Raw genomic sequence first — 18,195 nt, 5'->3', positions numbered from 1 at the left:
CAAGCATGTGGCCAACAGTGATGCAGTGGATATAGTGCACTTTCAGAAAACCTTTAAGAGAATTTGGTAAAATTTATTAAGCAAAGTAAGCAGTCATGGGACAGTTAAGTGGAAAGATCTTCTCATGGATCAGTAAGAGGTTAAAGACATTGTTTTTATGTACAATGTCCCACCATTTAGGTGGTCAGCCTTTACATCTGACTGATATTGATTGTATTTGCATTATTTTCTCTGGCCTCCTATCATCTGTTTGTCTTTTATAATTTCTGCACTGTAATCTTTCTGACTGCAGCCAATCCTGCATGCTGCCCTTCACCCACTCCTTTAAGTCTCAGTTAAAAACAATTTGGGAAAGCTGCATGAATACACAGCTGAATATTACAGCTGAACTGCTAAAAGCCTATGGGACAAGTGCTATCAGAGCATTAGGAAAAATGTTTAAGGTACAGGAGCAAGAGGAGGTATCAGATGGCCGACTAAAGGCCATAGTTGTACCAGTCCTGAAGAAAAGAGATCCTGCTGAGCCAAATAATTATAGACTATAACAAGGTTCAAAAAAGAACCCTGGAGGGAGGGATAGCTCCGTGGTTTGAGCACTGGCCTCCTAACCCCAGGGTTGAGAGTTCAAACCTTGAGGGGGCCATTTAGGGATCTGGGGCAAATATTGGGGATTGGTCCTGCTTTGAGCAGGGGGTTGGACTAGATGACCTCCTGAGGTCCCTTCCAACTCTGATATTCTATGATTCCAAGACCTAGATAAGTCCATGGAGGATAGGTCCATCAATGGCTATTAGCCAGGATGGACAGGGATGTTGTCCCTAACCTCTGTTTGCCAGCGGTTGTGAATGGGCGACAGGGAATGGATCACTTGATGATTACCTGTTCTGTTCATTCCCTCTGGGGCACCTGGCATTGGCCACTGTCAGAAGACAGTCTAGCGGACTAGATGGACCTTTGGTCTGACCCACTATGGCCGTTCTTATGTTCTTAGATATAAGCTTATTATCAGTACTGGAAAAATCATGATTAAGGCCAGTAATAGGCAGGAGGTAATTGCTGATTTATACATGTAAAGTTCAATAGCTTTCGTTTGTAGGACTTTCTTTTTGTTCATTTCTTGTTGCACTTTTGTGATTGTGACCCTTCCCCTTGTGCAGACTCAAGTTTACCTCCTCCTCACAAAAACTGTTGTTTGTTATTACTTTAGATTATTTACATGTGAAATGCTAAATCATGAAATTGAGGTTGCAGGAAATGATGATGTAAAAGCTAATCTCACATTATTTCAAACGTTTATGTATTCTGTTGTGTCACTTTGACCTTCTCCTAGTTAAGAACTCTGGTCTGCAAGCAGTGAACTTTCCCCTCAGCAGGAGCTGTAATAGAAGCACTTCTGAAAGACGAAGAAAGGCTCTTCTGTTTCACTTGAACAAGTTTTTAAAAAAAAGTAGAGAATGAAATACAGGGAGCCTTCCAAATCTTATTCGTTTGCAGACTTAGGGAATAACTTAAAGCAATTTTTAAGACGCTTTCTCTTGAAAAATTTTGTTGTTGAAAGATTTAAAATCTGTACTTATTGAATTAGTCACAGCCCTAATGCAAGGTGCAGTGGAGAAAAGAAAGATGAGAAAATAAAGCTCTGCACCTCTTCCACCCCTCTAAAAAGAGGCTGCTAGTTCTTCCCTAATACTCCTAGGAAAGCTCCGAGGCTTCTCTTCCTCCTCCTAACCCCAACGTATTGCTACTCTTCCAAATCCCCCCCCCCCAAAAAAAAAAAAACACCTTCCAGGGCTGCTCCCCCACTGACTCCTAATTGCCAATAAAAAAATCCATAAAACTTTCCCCCAAAACCTGTGTCCCCCCTCCCCCAATGGACTAACTAATCCCTACGAAGCCCTCCAAACTGCTCCAGCACCACCTCCCCCAAACCTCCCGCCTCATCCCACTCCGCAAATACTTGGAGCTCCCCACCTACCTCGGCCATCCCGCGCGCTGCTGTGGCTCCGGCTGCCCGACCCGAGGATGACCTACCCTAGTGCCCCCCAAATCCAGCGCCGCCCCCTATAACCCCTTCCATGCTCCCACACACAGACAGCGGGGCTGCCCTGGCCTCGGGGGCGCCCCCCGGCCAGGGGCTGCTCGGGAGGGCCCGACTGGGGGGCGGGGGTAACACTTCGGCCGCCGCCGCAAGGGAAGCCGCCGCCGAGACCGCCATGTTAGGTCGGGACGCTGAACTCGCGCTCCGCTGAGGCGGGAGCTGCCGCCGGAGGCGGGGAGCGCCCCCGCTGCCCGGCTCCGCCCCGCGGCCTCTGAGTCGGGCGGCGGTCGGGCGGGAGGGGGAGGTTCCGCGGGCGCATGGGGCGGCCGCAGCGCCAGTGAAGGCGGGGGAGGCAGGCAGGAGGCAGAAGGCCGGCCGGGCGGGGGAGCTTCCTCCTCCTCCTCCTCGCAGCGAGTCTCCGCGCGCAGAGCGCGTCCGGATCCCTCCTCCTCCTCCTCCTCCCCCGCTTCGCTGCCCGGTCCGGCGGCGGCCCCGGGAGGAGCAGGGGGCTCCAGTCCTTCCCTGCCGGAGCGGCTTGAGAAGCAGGTGAGAAACCGGCCGCGCCTTCACCACCGGAGAGGCTGCGGCGGCGCCCGGAGAGCGATAGGCCCCAGTCCCTCCCCCCTCCGGAGCCCCCAGTCAGCGCGGCCGCCTCCCCCGCCCTGGGCGAGCCCCTTCCCCCCGGCCGGCTCCGTGTCCCTGGCAGGACGATGGGCGGTGCCCCGCCCCCTTCCACTGCCCCCCTTGGGTTGACAGAAAGTTCCCGGTAACTTTTCCCCGCCCAGCGGGGAGCAGAGCCCGTATGCCTGGCCGGGCTGGGGGGTGGCCGCACCCCAGGAGACTATCTCTGAGGCGCGGGGGGGCAGGAGGATCCCGTTGGTGGCTTCCCCTCTGCCCGTCAGTCCCGTTCCTTGCAAGGGTGGCAGGGGCCGCTGTCTGTTGGCCGCTTGAAGCCTGGCAACAACTGCTCTGGGGAGAGGGGTCTCTGCCTTCCCTGGCTTGCTTTGATTGAAAGCCACAGCGTGTCTCATTGTTTTGAGAGGGGGCGAAAGAGCAAACAAGTTTATTGGAGGCTCCGCTTTTCATTTTCACTTACCACTCCTTTCAGTTTCCTCGACATTTCTCCACCAGGGCGCATGCTGGAGGTGTATGGTCAAGGTTTTTTCCCTTTTCCCTTGTAGTTACACCAGCATATGTTTTACACTGGTATTGATGGAAGAGCGTTTGTTTCTTGGCTTTAATTTTGACCACCTTGGCTCATAATGAGCCATATCCAGTATAGCATGGTCCAGGGCTGAATTGCTTCTTTTATCAGTTCAGTGCAAGCGCCCCCTCCCCCACACTGTTAAAGAAGCACTGTGTCTTGAGAATCTAAACCAGCAAAGTCAGGAAATTGAAAATTGATTTCCAAATCAACTAACTTGGCACCATTGTCTAATTATTATGTAGTATTGTATATTCTGTTTATTGTTGGGCATTATTACATCTGTGTGTCTAGCTGAGGCATGGTTACTTTAAATTTCTGACTTTTATATATATTTTTCAATCACAACACTTCACCAAGTCTTCTTTATTTATAAATAAAATAATTAAAAGCATATATAGAGAATACTTAGGCCTCCAGTCCTGCAGAGGCTTGTCCTTAACTTTATGCGCTGTGAGTAGACACATTGACTTGAATGGGACTATTTGCACTACATAAAGTTAAGCATGTACTTGAGTTCCCATAAGATAGGGGCCATATAGTGTGTGTATATATACATCTTATGCCTTAATTGAGATACGTGCACTTGCTTGCACTTATTGTAATGTATGCAACTCTATACAACCTGTACACACACTGATATGGAGTGCTGCACTTTGCGTTGTCGGAGTGCAATTATAACACTATAGAACTTTATTCTCAGGACAGATTTCCCCAAACATACCAAAGAATTTTTGTCCTCATTTAAAACTAAGTTTATGTTTGTTCATGTTAAAATTAACTATTTTTAAGATAGTCTAGAGCAAACCTGTCTGAAAACAGTTTGTAATGTAGAGAATATTGGTGGGGAATGATGTTGTTTGCTTTTTTCACATGCTGACAGGTTCATAAAACTAAATAGAATTTTGTCATTTCACACACAGAATTAACCTTCGGCCACAAATCCAAGATGTGACACTTCACTGTAAACCATAACTTTTTCTCTGAGAAATTATAAGAGTGTGAAACAGACATTGATAATGAATTTGCTTTCAAATATAGTTAGTGTAACTACCAAAGTTCTGTAATACAGTTTTAACACAGCTGTTTCTACTGACTTAATAAATTGCAAAATTGACTTCTTTACTGAACAGTAGAACTTTGAGTCTGAGCCTTACTCTTAAGTACGTACATAACTTTATTTACAAATGGTTCCATTAAATTCACGTGCATAAAGCTAAACATACACACAAGTTTTGTAAAATCAGGTAGTTGATCTGTAGTCGCAGGACAAGGTAGTGTTTGTGACATAAATGAAGCTTACACGTCAGAAGGACTATATCGAGTTTCCAAGAAAAAACAGTACGGTGCATGCAATTAAGTTTACAAGACAAAAACTTGAGTGTAAAACACTGACAGTGATTGCTCAGGTCTTTTGTTTGGTTTTCTTAAGTCTTTCACTACTTTGGATTCAAATCCTGAATGTTTGAAGTTGATCCATGTCAATGGGAGCATGATTGGGCCCTAAGTATATATCATTTGTATTTTATGTTATAAAGTGTATTTTATTTTATTTATTTTTTTGTCCTCAATCCATCTATGCCTGCAACTAACCTGGTATTCTGGCTCTATAGAAAAAAACAACTACTGTAAATCTAAAAATATATTTAAACTGCCAAACTTTCTTAAGCAGACAGGGTGGATGAGGTTATATCTTTTATTGGACTAACTTCTGTTGTTGAGAAGGACAAGCTTTCGAGCATATGCAGAGGTTTTCTTCAGCTCTGGGAAATTAAGCAGCTGTGGGTGCAGGATTGTTCATGGGTTGCAGATTACAAAAGCCATAAATGCAGTGTTTCTATTCGGTCCATGGTTTTTAGTGTCTAGCAAAGTTATGAATTTAAGCTTCCAGGGACATCTTTTGAAAGTGTTGTGCAGGTTTCCTTTGAGGATGAGGACTTATAGGTCAGATATAGAGTGAGTGATAGCCTTTAGGGAAAAATATTGCAATTGACGTGTTGTAGAGTATCGGGGAAACAGTGACTTTGGCATGTAACTTCAGACTTTAAATCTGACCTATATTATACCAAAGTAACAGAACAGCAGAATGTCTTCTTCGAAAACATCAAGGGGTTTTTTTTTTAGCTAATATTCATATAACATAACAAACAAGAACATTTTCTGCTCTAGAAAGCAATTTTTTTTGTTAGATGGGAGGCTTTACCTTCTTGTTCTGATATGCAATATACTTCCAGCAACTCCAAGAGAATAAATCAGAACTGTGTTTGTTGTTCCACTGTGGTAAATGTGTGTTGTTGTTACGTGTTGGTAAATATCTGTTTTGTGACAAATGTCAGTTTATATAACCAAAGCTTGCTTTATGAATTAAGTGGTAACATGACTTTATGTTCTATATTTTCTGTTTTAAAAGCTACTTATGGACAAAAGAAAAACCTAAGCGACACGTTTTCAGTAGACTAGTCCAGATGTTCATGCCACTACTGGGAAAAGTATGCTGTTTCATCTTTATTCATTGTTTGTTGGACTGACTACGCTATTTCCATAATCTGGACACAGTTTGAACAAGCCATTTAATGTTAAGAATTTAAAAATTAATGTCCGTGCCAAAACAAACACTATCACAAGAATACTAGATTATTCTACTAGGTTTGACTAAACCAACTCTGTCAAATAGCATGCTTCCCCCCCACCCCTTCCCATCCTCCCAAAAACCCAAACAAACATTAGCTGTGTTTGAGAGATTCTAGAAGAAAATGCTCTGAGAACAGTTCTTGTGAAAGGTGTTATACACAGAGCAGATTCAGCACAGACAGTGGAAATGCAAAGTGTCCCACGCCACCCTACTAATGTGATTTAATCCTTCTCCTGGTGTCACCATCTCTGAGTGAGAAGGTAGGCTAATCTTCATGTTCACTTAAATCTCTGGCCTCTCTGGGAATGTCAACAAGGGTGCTATTTATGATGGTGGCTTTTGTGTTGTGGCAATCACTAGTTCTTTTTATATAAACCACTTCACAGCTGTGGTATGGTAACCACTTTCTGTGGCTTCTATGCTAGGAAAGATTCAAACCAGTGACTGAGATCTCAAAGGCCCCCATATTGCATTACTAGTTGTCACCTTCTGTGAAAACACATCTGGAAAAGTGCCCAGGTGTATTTTAGACTTTATGATAATGATGTTGTTGTCTTCTTCTTGGCCAAGTATTTAGATTTTAGTTTTGAAGAGCTAAATCTTGGTTCTGTTGAAGTAAAGGACTCTGCTAGGTGCTCATCTAGCAAGCAAATGTAAGTTTTTGCATAAGCACATTAGTAGTCCTATTGAAGTCAGTGAGACTATGCCAATGGATAAAGTTAAGCATGTGACAGCTATTTGCGAGATCAGGGGCTAAGATGTTAGTAACAGAAATAAACTTGTTTATAAATGGGTTTATGTTAATATTGTTTTTGGTTTAAAATATTGCTTTCAGACAAAAGTTTGAGTAAATGGATTGGCCTTGCCACATGCGCTGGAGATCAACAGACTTAGTTTTCAGTGTATAGCTGTGTCTCCTTAGGGGTGTTAAAAATCCACACCCTCGAGACACGTAGCTATGCCGACTTAATTCCTGGTGTAGACAAGAATTCTTCCATCGACCTAGCTACTGCCTTTCGGGGAGGTGGATTAACTACTGTGACAGGAATACCCCTCCATTGCTCAGTGTTTTTAAGAGTATACAGACCCTCATGGTCTGTCAGCCAACAAGAGAAGTTAATTCCAAAATCAAGGACCTTTCTCTGAGAGCTCTAATCTCCTGATGTACCACAGTGGGGGTTGACAGTGAGAGTGCCTTGGTTAATCTCAGCTGTCGGGACTGAGGATGGGGATGGAGATTTGTTTTTCTTGTCAGGAGTAGTAATATGTAGTGTTACAGGATATGGTTAGAGAGTGCAGAGGAAGTAATGACCACTAAAACCTCAGACTGATATTTGTTTTTCAATTTCTTGAATACTCCAGGAGGCTACACAGGAAATTAGATAATTTTTTTCCAGTGTGGCTTTGTTTTCTGTTTGCATTTTGGGAGTGGAGACAACTTGCTGGGTTTCTTGTGATCTTGAATGTGCTTCAGAGATGTGTGCTACATATGTTAAAAATTCAGACCACGTCTACGCTACCATTTATGTCGCTCAGCAGTATGGAAAAAACACACACCCAAGAGTGACATAAATTTTGCCGGCATAAGTGGTAGTGTGCCCAGCGCTATGTTGGTGGGAGAGTTTCTCTAGCTGACATAGCTATCGCTGCTTGTTGAGGTGGTTTTATTGTGTTGACGGGAAAGCTCTCTCTCGTGGACATAGAGTGATCTTACAGCAGCACAGCTTCGTCGGTACGGCTGTGCTGCTGTGAGCTCGCTAGTGTAGACATGGCCTCAAAAATGTTTCATATGAGAGCAAATTGTTGACCAGCTCAGCTATGTAAACTTTAAATACTGACGCTGCTGCTGCATTTAAAATGATTCCACACACAAATGATTGGTACTTCAGGGCAAAATCTCCTGTGGATAAATCTGCATGCCCACTGAATACTGGGTGTTCTTTACACTAGATACTAGAGAAGGATGGAAAAGAGTAAAGAACACTTTAATAGCATTTACCTACCTGGCCTGATCCTACAGACTAACACATAAATAACCTTACATGACAACCCCCATTGACAAGGTGGTTGCTCACATGAGCAAAGTTACTTGTATGTAAATCTTTGCAGATCAGGCCTATAGCTCACTTCTGAGGAAACTTGTGGGAGATTTCGTTGTTAGCAATCTGATATTTAAGGCTGGTTAATATTACTATAGAAACAACCATGCTGGAAGAGGCCCAGGTCCTCCATTGTTACTTTCTCTTCTGTGCACGTGTTTCTTCCCAATCTCATAACACAGATGAGGCCATAACTATGTTTTAATCATACCCTGAAGTTCATGGTACAAATATAGTCAGGGTCTCATCTGCACTACAATATATGTCTGGGTTTTTTTAACAGGAATGTGAGAGTGGGGGTAGATGGCCGAAGCCGTCATGCTGTAGCCCTTAGTTGCTTCTGCTAAGCCAAGTTTATGGAATACTTAGCTTTGGGAAGGAAAAAGTACAGTGCTTGGGCTAACTGCTAAAACTTTTAAAACTCGGTCTAATATGCTTACAGTTTTAATTGTAAGAACAAACAAGTGTTGTTGATGGGTGGTATTTAAGAGTACTTAAATAACAATATTAAACCTTTATCCACCACAATCTTTAGAATTTCTTTGATCCACAATCAGGAGTAGACATCCTACCAAAGAAAATCAATTAATAACTTTCTAAAATAAGTATTGTTAGGTGTTTTCAGTCAATAAACACAAGTGTTAGAATTTAACTTAAATACACAAGAAAAGGAATTCAGAATTAGGGCTGGGTCACTGCTTCCTCTTTCCATATAAGCTTTAAAGGAAATTTAAAGATTATGCAGTACACGCTTTCACCACCTCTGAATGAAAAATCTCAAAAAACCTTACCTCGCTTTGATGAATGCATGCAACGTATCTATATGACATAGATAACATATTAGTATTTGTATTACTGCTAAGAGTAGAAAAAGGAGCATTTCCTTTACGTTACATTGTGTTATTGGTTAAAGTACATTCCATTAAGGAATTAATCTAGAACTATCAGTTAAACTGGTATTTCTCCTGGTGGTCTAATAACATAGTGGCCCTTCTTGCATCTGTGCATGTACAATGTAAATATACATATTTGAGGTCTGCCATTGCCAGGCCCAGATTAAAGAATTTTGGACCCCTGTACACTATGGAAATTGGGGAGGGGATTCACCTTCCTTAAAGCACTCCTGCCCAATATATTCCCCACACCACACAGCTCCCAGAATTCCCCTCTCTCCACCCAGTACCTTCCACCAGCCCCCACTTATTCTGACAAACCCCAGACATCACAGCAGCCCTGACATACATCCAACTCACTGCAGCCCCACTGGCTGCAGTCCCCAACATCCCAGCCCCTAACCTCGTCATCCCCCAACACACCCCGCTTAGCCAATAGCCCAGCCCCTCACCCACCACACCACACTTCCTGACTCAAAACTCCACTCCCATCTGAAGCTAGGGTAGCTCCTCCTGATCCTGGCTGCCCATCTCTACTCACTCCCTTTGCCTGTCCTGCACTCCTATGGTCCAACACCACTAAGGTTTGGCCCAGTAGCCCCTGCATTCAGGCACCTGTTTTCAGTTCTCCTGCTTCTGTCCCTTCAGTTGTAGTTCATATAGTTTATTCATTGCCAGAATACATATATGCAGTATCAAACTAGGAGTGAGCAGTGTGATTACCTTGAGTGTAAGGCTCAAGTCTGGTCTCTAATATCCAAAAAGCTCTACAAGTTTGAAAGACTGACTGGTTGGCATTGCACACTTCTTCCCATCGGTATTCTCTGTGGAAATGATAAAGTCTTTGTTTTCAGACTGTTTTCTTAAAGTGTTATGGGATTGTATTTCAGGTCAATAGGCAAAATATAAATGAAAAATCTAAAAATGCAGCTACATCAAGTGAAATGGTGACTGATTCTTAGCTACAGTGATGTTCATGTAACATTCCAATAATATAACTGCATTTTTAAATATTTTTTTTTAAAAAAAGCATGATTTATAAATGGCAGAGTTTGAAGTCCCCTGTATTTTAATTGAAAAAAAAAAACTATCCGACTAATTGTGTATTATCAATTTTAAAGAAATCAATTTTCATTTGTAAACTCTGGGATGTATTTATTTGCTCTAAATGTGTAAAAACCTAAGTAGTGTTGTTTAATTATGGTTCTGGCTGAACTAACAATTTATCCATAGATCCCAAGACTGGTGATAAAATTGTTTTCATAAACTATCTGTCTTCTCTGGGTAGGTCTGACTAGTGCAAAGAACATTTTTGGTTGTAGCTATATTTTCTATTGGTAGAAGTAGTATACTGCAGCTGTTAAATCTAGGTATCTTTCTTCTTTTCTTTTAAACCCCTGATAAGTCTGAGCTGCTGTAGGACTTCTGAATGCTATTTTGATTTGGTGTGTGCAGGGTAAAATGGTGGCTAACCTAACAAGTAGTCAAGTAACAAGTTAGACTATACAGTTCTATTGTATTTTCTGCCACTACTATTTTATGAATTATATTTTGAAATGTGTACAGTATCTCATTTTCATATAGTATGTGCAGTATCCACACAAGTGAATGGTTTAAGTTTTTTGTTTTTTTTTTGAGCCATTTTAAGGCTAGAAGTAATGTGACAGTTTAATTCAAAAGTTATTTTTATGATGCTTGACTGAGATTTGCAAATATCATTGATTTCAGCCTCTAGTCCTTTTAATCTGAAAAGACAGGGCAGACAAATTTAATGCTAAATCCCTCACTATTTAAATATTTTGAATGTGGTGAACTTTTTTAAAAGTCCTTGATCTGACTGGCTTCTGATTTGCAAGTTACGTGATTTCAGTCAAAATCAAAATAACAATAACCCTTTAAATTGCGCAATATACCAATTTAACTATATAATTTTGTTAACTAATTAGGCAAAGAAAAATGTCAGTTTCTAGTGTGATTTGCTGAGATTTTAGCCTACTTATTTTAGGGCTTGATCCTGTTGACATGGAAGTCACTTGCAAAGTTCCTCTTCAGGGAGAGCTGGATTAGGCTTTTACACAACAGCTCCAGATTCTCTGATGGCATAAGTGGAGGCAACTGTATTGAAGTCAACTTCACTGAAGTATAAAACGAAGAAAACCTTTATCTGCTTACCCTAGCAGTGAAATTGGCCGTATTTTCTAAAGCCCAGTCTACGCTTCAAATTTATACTGGCATAGCTATGTCACTCAGAGGTATGAGGAAAGCACGCGCCTTAGCAACAAAGCAAATTTTTTGTCAGCGTAGCTCTAGATATAACACAGAAGAGTGCTCCTGCTGGCTCAGGCTATGTCAGCTACAGAGTGTATGCTGGCATAGCCCCCTAAGCTATGTCTACACTAGAACCGTTACAGTGGCACAGCTGCAGCTGTGCTGTTGTAGCGTAGAAACTTGCTACAGGTCATGGAAAGGGTGGTTTTGTCACTATAGTAAACCCTCCTCATCAAGAGATGGTAGCTAAGTTGATCAAAGAGTTCTTCCGTTGACGTAATACTGTCTATGTTGGGGCTTAGGTCAGCTTAGCTATATCTCTCAGGGTGTGAATTTTTCATACCCCTGAGCGACATGGCTGTGTTGACCTAACTTTCTAGTGTAGACCAGCCCCTAGCATAGACACAGCCAATGTGGATGGAATTGTTTTCCTGTCAGTATAGGAGCACCACCTTCACAAACATTAGCTGCATCCACAGAAGCACATTTCTGTCAACATAGCTGCATTTACACTGGGGGTTTTGTCAGAGTAGGTATGTCAGTCACACCCTGACCAGCATAGCTATGCTGATGTAACTTGCAAGTGTAGGCCAACTTTAATGTCATTTGGGAGATAGTGTTCCTACACCAGCAGAAGAACTCCTCCCGTCTCTATACGCTGCAACTACAGTAAGGGGCTATGCCAGCACAACTATGCTGACATGACTATTCCAATTTGTTTTAACAAACAATATACTGTATGTTGGGAGTTACCACTATGATTATATAACAAGAAAAATGTGGCGTGTTTGTTCCAAGTGTTTCATTAGTGGAGAAGTCTATATAATCTTCCCATGTGCGAAGGAAAATTAAGTGTGTTTAAAGAAAACAAAATAAAGTAAAAAAACTGGACCAAATTTCTGCCTTCCTCTGTTCCAGTGTTCATCCAGAATAACACCTTTAACTTCAGTGGGTGAAGACATATTATGGCCTTCTATATAGTTACTAGATTTTATACAGTGATATCCAAATTGTAAATATGAAGGTTATCGAAAGCTAAAGTATCCAAAAATGTTAACAATTTGAATACAGTGCCTATATATGCAGTAGTGTCTTACTCGTTTGTCTTATTGTATTTATGCGTGTTGAAATACCCTGTTTTTTAGTGATTCCATCTATTCGAAGCATTCATTTAATAACTGATCACTCTGATTTCTTTCAGTAAGCACTATATGATTTTACTTGTGGAGGACAAAAAAGATGATTGTAATCATTTGAAAATTTGACTTTTAAAAAATACTTAGAGCTAAATTTGAGTACCTTTTTATCAAAATTTTATGTGCATAATGAAATACCATAAAATGTAAGAATGAAGATCCACAAAATTCCCAGTCAAGCATCTGCAGTTCTGTAGAAATCCCACAAACCATACTCTAGGGATACTCTAGTTGAGCTGATATTGTAACTTGTGCTGAGTTAAAAGTCAAAGTAGGAGTTCTTTTAAATTTGAGCTACCAAATTTACAAACAAGACACAAAAGTAACTTTTGGACTGATGAAATGCACTGAATCTTCAACTTCTCCCTGGAAACATTCTGTACTTGTATCATCTTCAACTAGCTTAATCTATTGAGAGACCCACTGTGATTTTTTTAAAAAAATTCTTGCTGCAATTTCTTTGTGACTAAAGGACATTGTCAATCAACCCAATCCTCTCCATGCCAACCAACTGTCCCCCTTAATGCAGCAATTCAATTGAATGAATAGAGTTTCTACTTAAAGGGTACAATTGGCTACCAGAGAGAGTGCCAAGTTGATTTAACTTTGCACAAGTGTGAAAGTTTTTAAATGGATACTGTCTACCAATGTTGGTCCAAAATTTCAATTGCCTGAAAATTGTAGTAATCTGATAGGGATTATGTCCAAATTTATGTGTGTAATATGTTATCTACTATTCCTTTGCAGTGAGAGTTAAAGTCCAAGAAACTAGGTAGACAATGTTCCTTGGTCAAGCAGAGCTGCAGTGTTCTGATCAAATGTGCGATGTGACTTAAAATAGACGTTTTTGGGACGTGAACCACTAAATTGGTGGAGAGAATAGAGGATTCATGTTGTAATCTGCTCCTCCACTATTGTTTAACAAGAAAATATGTGCTTGAAACACTATCAGATGTGTGGTATAGTATAAAAGCAGAATTGTAGTCTACATGACTGTAACTTCCATGTGTACTTTAACAGATAAGTGTTAAAAACTGAAATATTATTTAACCAAACTACTATTTGAGCATGCAGTATCTTAGAAATACCTGTAACTGGTAGGAAAACTTTAATTTAAGAAGCTGACCTTGGTAAAATGCAGCCCTATTAATACACCTGACCTAAACATCACCATCCTTATTCCTCTTGCCTTCCCAAACCCCTTTGATAAATTGTGTATGGAGAGGGTAGGTAGAAGTTTCTGGCTGCTTTCCTGCTATATGGCTGGCTGCAAGGTAGAAAGAAAACACAGCACTGAATCCTGGTGCAGTGCTCCTTCCTCCTCTTCAAGTGGTGTGAGCCAGAGAGCTATCTTACTGCAGTTGAGGTCTAACACACATGTCTTCATCTACACTATAGCCTGGAGAGAAGACATGGGAAAAGAGAGAGGAGAAAATCCAGGGGGAAGACACAGGATGTAGGAGACTTGTAGTGTCACCCAGAGGAGCCATGAGGTCTGGGGCAAGGAGATGTTAGTCAGGAGGTGTAAGGAAAGATGGAAATTAAATAACAGAACCCCCGGGAGGGAATCGAGGGAATAAAATGACTAATTTATAGAAGTTTGGGGGGGGGATAGCTGTTTAGCTACCTATGATGGCATGAGCAGTCTATGAATGACATGAGATTGTCAATTGTAATTGTTGTAAAGGCAGCCAAGCTGCTAATGGAATAACGTATTTTATAAATTAAGACTTAAATACTCTCTTTTTCTTTTTTTAAGTTGCAGAGATTAGGAGCAGGATATAGGGCGACAGAAGGAACTAGGGTGAGGATGAGACAAAGCTATTTCCATCTGGCTTCTGAAAGAGAGAATGATCTTTTTGTTTTTGCTTTTTGTCTTACCATTTCCTACCAACAGCCTCCTGGGGGTGGTTCCCTGCAACTCTGCTCTTCTCTCAGCTTTTTCCACTTCATTTCATCCCTGTGAATATACCAGTGTGTTCCTCTGTGCATTTTTGCCCCCGAACAACAGCACAGTGGAATTTACGTAATCTTGTCACTTTCATAACTGCCATGTGGTTCTTCCTAGCACCAGTGAAAATGATATGAGTTCTGTTAATTTCACTGCTGTCTGGAAAAGCAAACAGCATCAGAGGGTCTGAGCTGAGAAGACATCCTGGCCATTCATTCTTTTATATATGGAATGCTGATTTTTGCGACCACAGTGTTAAAACTTTTTTCTTTTGAAAAGTGTAAATTTCTGCAGAAATTAATGGTATAAGCCCCTCACTTGCCAAGGTAATCTTCTTGCCCATAGTGAATGGGTGGGTAGACTTCCCTCCCCCTCCCCCCAAGCCCTAGACGAAGATGTTAAATTCAAGACTATTTTTTTATAGCATTATTAATAGTGAATTGTATTTTCATTAGTCTGATACATTTTGTATGTCAAAATTGTAGACTGGGATAGGGAAAGACTGAAGTACATTGTGTTATTTTAAAGAAATATAATAATCTAATTAGAAACTAGCAAAAATGTCATCATGAAACCTGAAATTCTATTTGGCCTGGTTTACTGAAAGGCTTGACAGCACTTGGTAAGGCTGGGTTTATTTTCAAATCTTGGGAAGGGGTCTTTGGTTTTGAATGGACAGTAAGGCAAAATTCAGTGTGTTTGTATAGATACTGAGAAAATCTTGGTGAGTTTGGCTTTGAGATTCAGGTTTCATCTGAAAGCTTCTGTGAAAAAACTGCAGTTTCGTATAACTGCTGAATATATACAGTCTAATGTATGTCAAACATCGGATGCTTTGGTAACTTTCATATTTTCTTTAGTGTATGAAGCTACCAAATGGGTGGTGGCGATTTCTGCAAGAGTTCTGAATTTTTGTACTTTTTAATTAAATGTTTAAAAAGCAATATTTCTTTATGTACAGGCCACTAGAAAATCTCATTTACGAAATAATTCACCCTTCACCTGCCAATTTGTGTGGAGGGGAGGGGAGGTTTCCTACCATAAAAGACAAAGCAAACTGTTAAGATGATTGAACTGCTACAATGGCTCATCCTTTTGTGAGTGTACATTCATCGAATCATATTCTTTAGATTGAATGGGTGGGGCAGAGAATTTTTCTTCAGTAAATGTGGCCAAAGAATTGCAGTGGTCCACTTGAAGTAAAATTTCATGTTATGGATCTTAACAAAGAGACTGCTTAGAAATTTGCATTTTTTTTCTTGGAATGTTTACATCTTCTAAATGCCAGAAAACCATACAATAGACTTGATATTTTTAAAGGGAGTGTGTGTGTGGGGGGGGGTTGGATTTCTGATTTTCTGTTTGAAAATCAGAAAATGCATAATTTCTGTAATTTGAAAAAAAAACAAATCCAGGGATGTTAGAACAGCAGTAGAGATGGGAAATGCCAATTGGGATATACATTCAAGGTGTTTGTGGTCACCTTTTGTTTGCAACTTTAAAACCACTCACTTGTTCCCTTGTGAGCCATTTCCCAGAATCATTTAGGCTATCTATCCCAGACTAATTTGTGCTATGTCAACCAAAAATCCCAAAGTGGTGGTGTATGTAGTAATAATTTTCTTAAGTCATTGTTATATTTGGCTTAAGAAGATATTTACATATAGTGTATATACACTTGATTTCACATTTTGTAAGAATCAAAAAATGTTAATTGTTACTGAAAAGTTCATGAGTTACATAGTTCTTAACTTTTGTATTATAAAAGTACACTTTGGACTTAAATAAAGTAGATGTTTAGAATATGATATTTATGTTGCTAATAACACCTAAGATGATTAAAAGTAATAATATTTTCAATTAAGTATTTATTACTTGTATTACCATAATGCACAGGAGCCCTAGTCATAGACCAGGACCCAGTTGTGCTAGGTGCTGTATAACCATAAACCAAAAAGAATGTGTCTGCCTTGTAAGCTTGCATAATGAAAATTAAGTCTGTTTTACTTGCAGGTTCTTACAGTTGTTTTTACATTCCAAACAGACACATAGTATGTTTCCTTAGAATTTTTTTTAAAGTAATTCTGGAAACTATTCTATTTGTCTTGTCCCTCCCAACTCACTAACTTTGGAAAAGATCAGTTCCTGGACTCAGAAGAGCATGGACTAAAATTGTGCCAGGTCTCAGTGGAAAAGTAGTTGGGTGGGAGGCAAGTGGGTTGGATAGAAACCGAAGGATACCTTCGTCCTGTCCTCCCTTCCCACAAATAGGGCTGTGCAAAATCTGACTGAATACGTCATAGAAAAATAGAATTCTGATCATGGAAATAACCAAGAGATCCCTATAACTGCTAATTGGGGAGAAGATGCCTTAAAAAATTTTTTTTCAAACAATTTGTGTAGAATGGGAGCGCTGATTTTTTGAAAAATGTGACCTATTTCCTACAGTGATAGTATTGCTATTTAATGTGACTGCCTTCATTTTCCTTATACCAGATCACACTTGTAAAAATCCTAGCTGATTTAACCATTTTATTTTCTCATAATTGATTATATATAAAGAAGAATGGAAAAATAAAATTTCTGGAGTTGGTGTACTTTTTTAAAGTTTACACCACTTTCTCTTTCCCTTCCCCAGTGTGTTTGCTTCTTGCATTTGATTCCCTCAGAGTCCTAATTTTCTTCAGAAGCACAATTTTTTTATTGTGAGGATGATTAAAAGATTGCAAATCACAGCCATTCATATATTTTCATCCAGCTATATATACAATTTTATTTGAGAGAGATTCTTTCAGAAACCATCTTACAAATTTTACATATGATTTTCTGTATATGGTTGTATTATTTTAAAATAAAACTTCTTGATGTTTAGTATGTGTTATCATTCTCATGAAGATGTCAAATGTTTGGAGTTTTTATTGAAAGATTTGCTCATTTTTTTTCCTATGGGCAGAGCTCTGACCACTGTGTGTGGGGGAAAATAGCAGTGCCTGCTAGTTTTTAACTAAGCATAATATAAACCATTCCAGATACAAATTTAGGGTGTCTTGTAAATAAGAGAATTTTTTAAAAAGTTTAATTGGCAAAGTGGTCGCACAACCTTCTGAAATGGATTCTTACTCAGATCGCAACTATTGTAAACTCACATGATTATCATTCAGATAACATTATTAACACCATCCTAGCCACTATAGGTGTAGAAGCCCTCTACACCAACATTCCACACAAAGATGGACTACAAGCCGTCAGGAACAGTATCCCCGATAATGTCACGGCAAACCTGGTGACTGAACTTTGTGACTTTGTCCTCACCCATAACTATTTCACATTTGGGGACAATGTATACCTTCAAGTTAGCAGCACTGCTATGGGTATCCGCATGGCCCCACAGTATGCCAACGTTTTTATGGCTGACTTAGAACAACGCTTCCTCAGCTGTCATCCCCTAATGCCCCTACTCTACATGCGCTACATTGATGACATCTTCATCTGGACCCATGGAAAAGAAGCCCTTGAGGAACTCTACCATGATCTCAACAATTTCCATCCCATCATCAACCTCAGCCTGGACCAGTCCACACAAGAGATCCACTTTCTGGACACTACAGTGCTAATAAGAAATGGTCACATAAACACCACCCTATACCGGAAACCTACAGACCAGTATACTTACCTACATGCCTCTAGCTTTCATCCAGACCACACCACGCAATCCATTGTCTACAGCCAAGCTCTACGATACAACTGCATTTGCTCCAACCCCTCAGATACAGGCAAACACCTACAAGATCTCTATCAAGCATTCTTACAACTACAGTACTCACCTGTTGAAGTGAAGAAACAGATTGACAGAGCCAGAAGAGTACCCAGAAGTTACCTGCTACAGGACAGGCCCAACAAAGAAAATAACAGAA

The 18,195-nt window shown here is 40.4% G+C and overlaps 1 protein-coding gene across 1 annotated transcript in view; it reads left to right on the top strand.

Annotated features, from left to right (window-relative positions):
- The first annotated feature begins 2,338 nt into the window (after positions 1–2,338).
- Positions 2,339–18,195, top strand: part of YES1 (YES proto-oncogene 1, Src family tyrosine kinase) — a 69,233-nt gene continuing 53,376 nt past the window's right edge. The window contains exon 1 of the mRNA XM_077810395.1: positions 2,339–2,584. The gene's annotated coding sequence lies outside the window, so the exon portion shown is untranslated. The remainder of the gene's footprint in view (positions 2,585–18,195) is intronic.

This window comes from Eretmochelys imbricata, chromosome 2 (assembly GCF_965152235.1).
Source record: "Eretmochelys imbricata isolate rEreImb1 chromosome 2, rEreImb1.hap1, whole genome shotgun sequence".
NCBI classification, from domain to species: domain Eukaryota; kingdom Metazoa; phylum Chordata; order Testudines; family Cheloniidae; genus Eretmochelys; species Eretmochelys imbricata.
The sequence above is the reverse complement of the archived record's forward strand: the minus strand, read 5'-3'. Positions and strand labels throughout refer to the sequence as shown.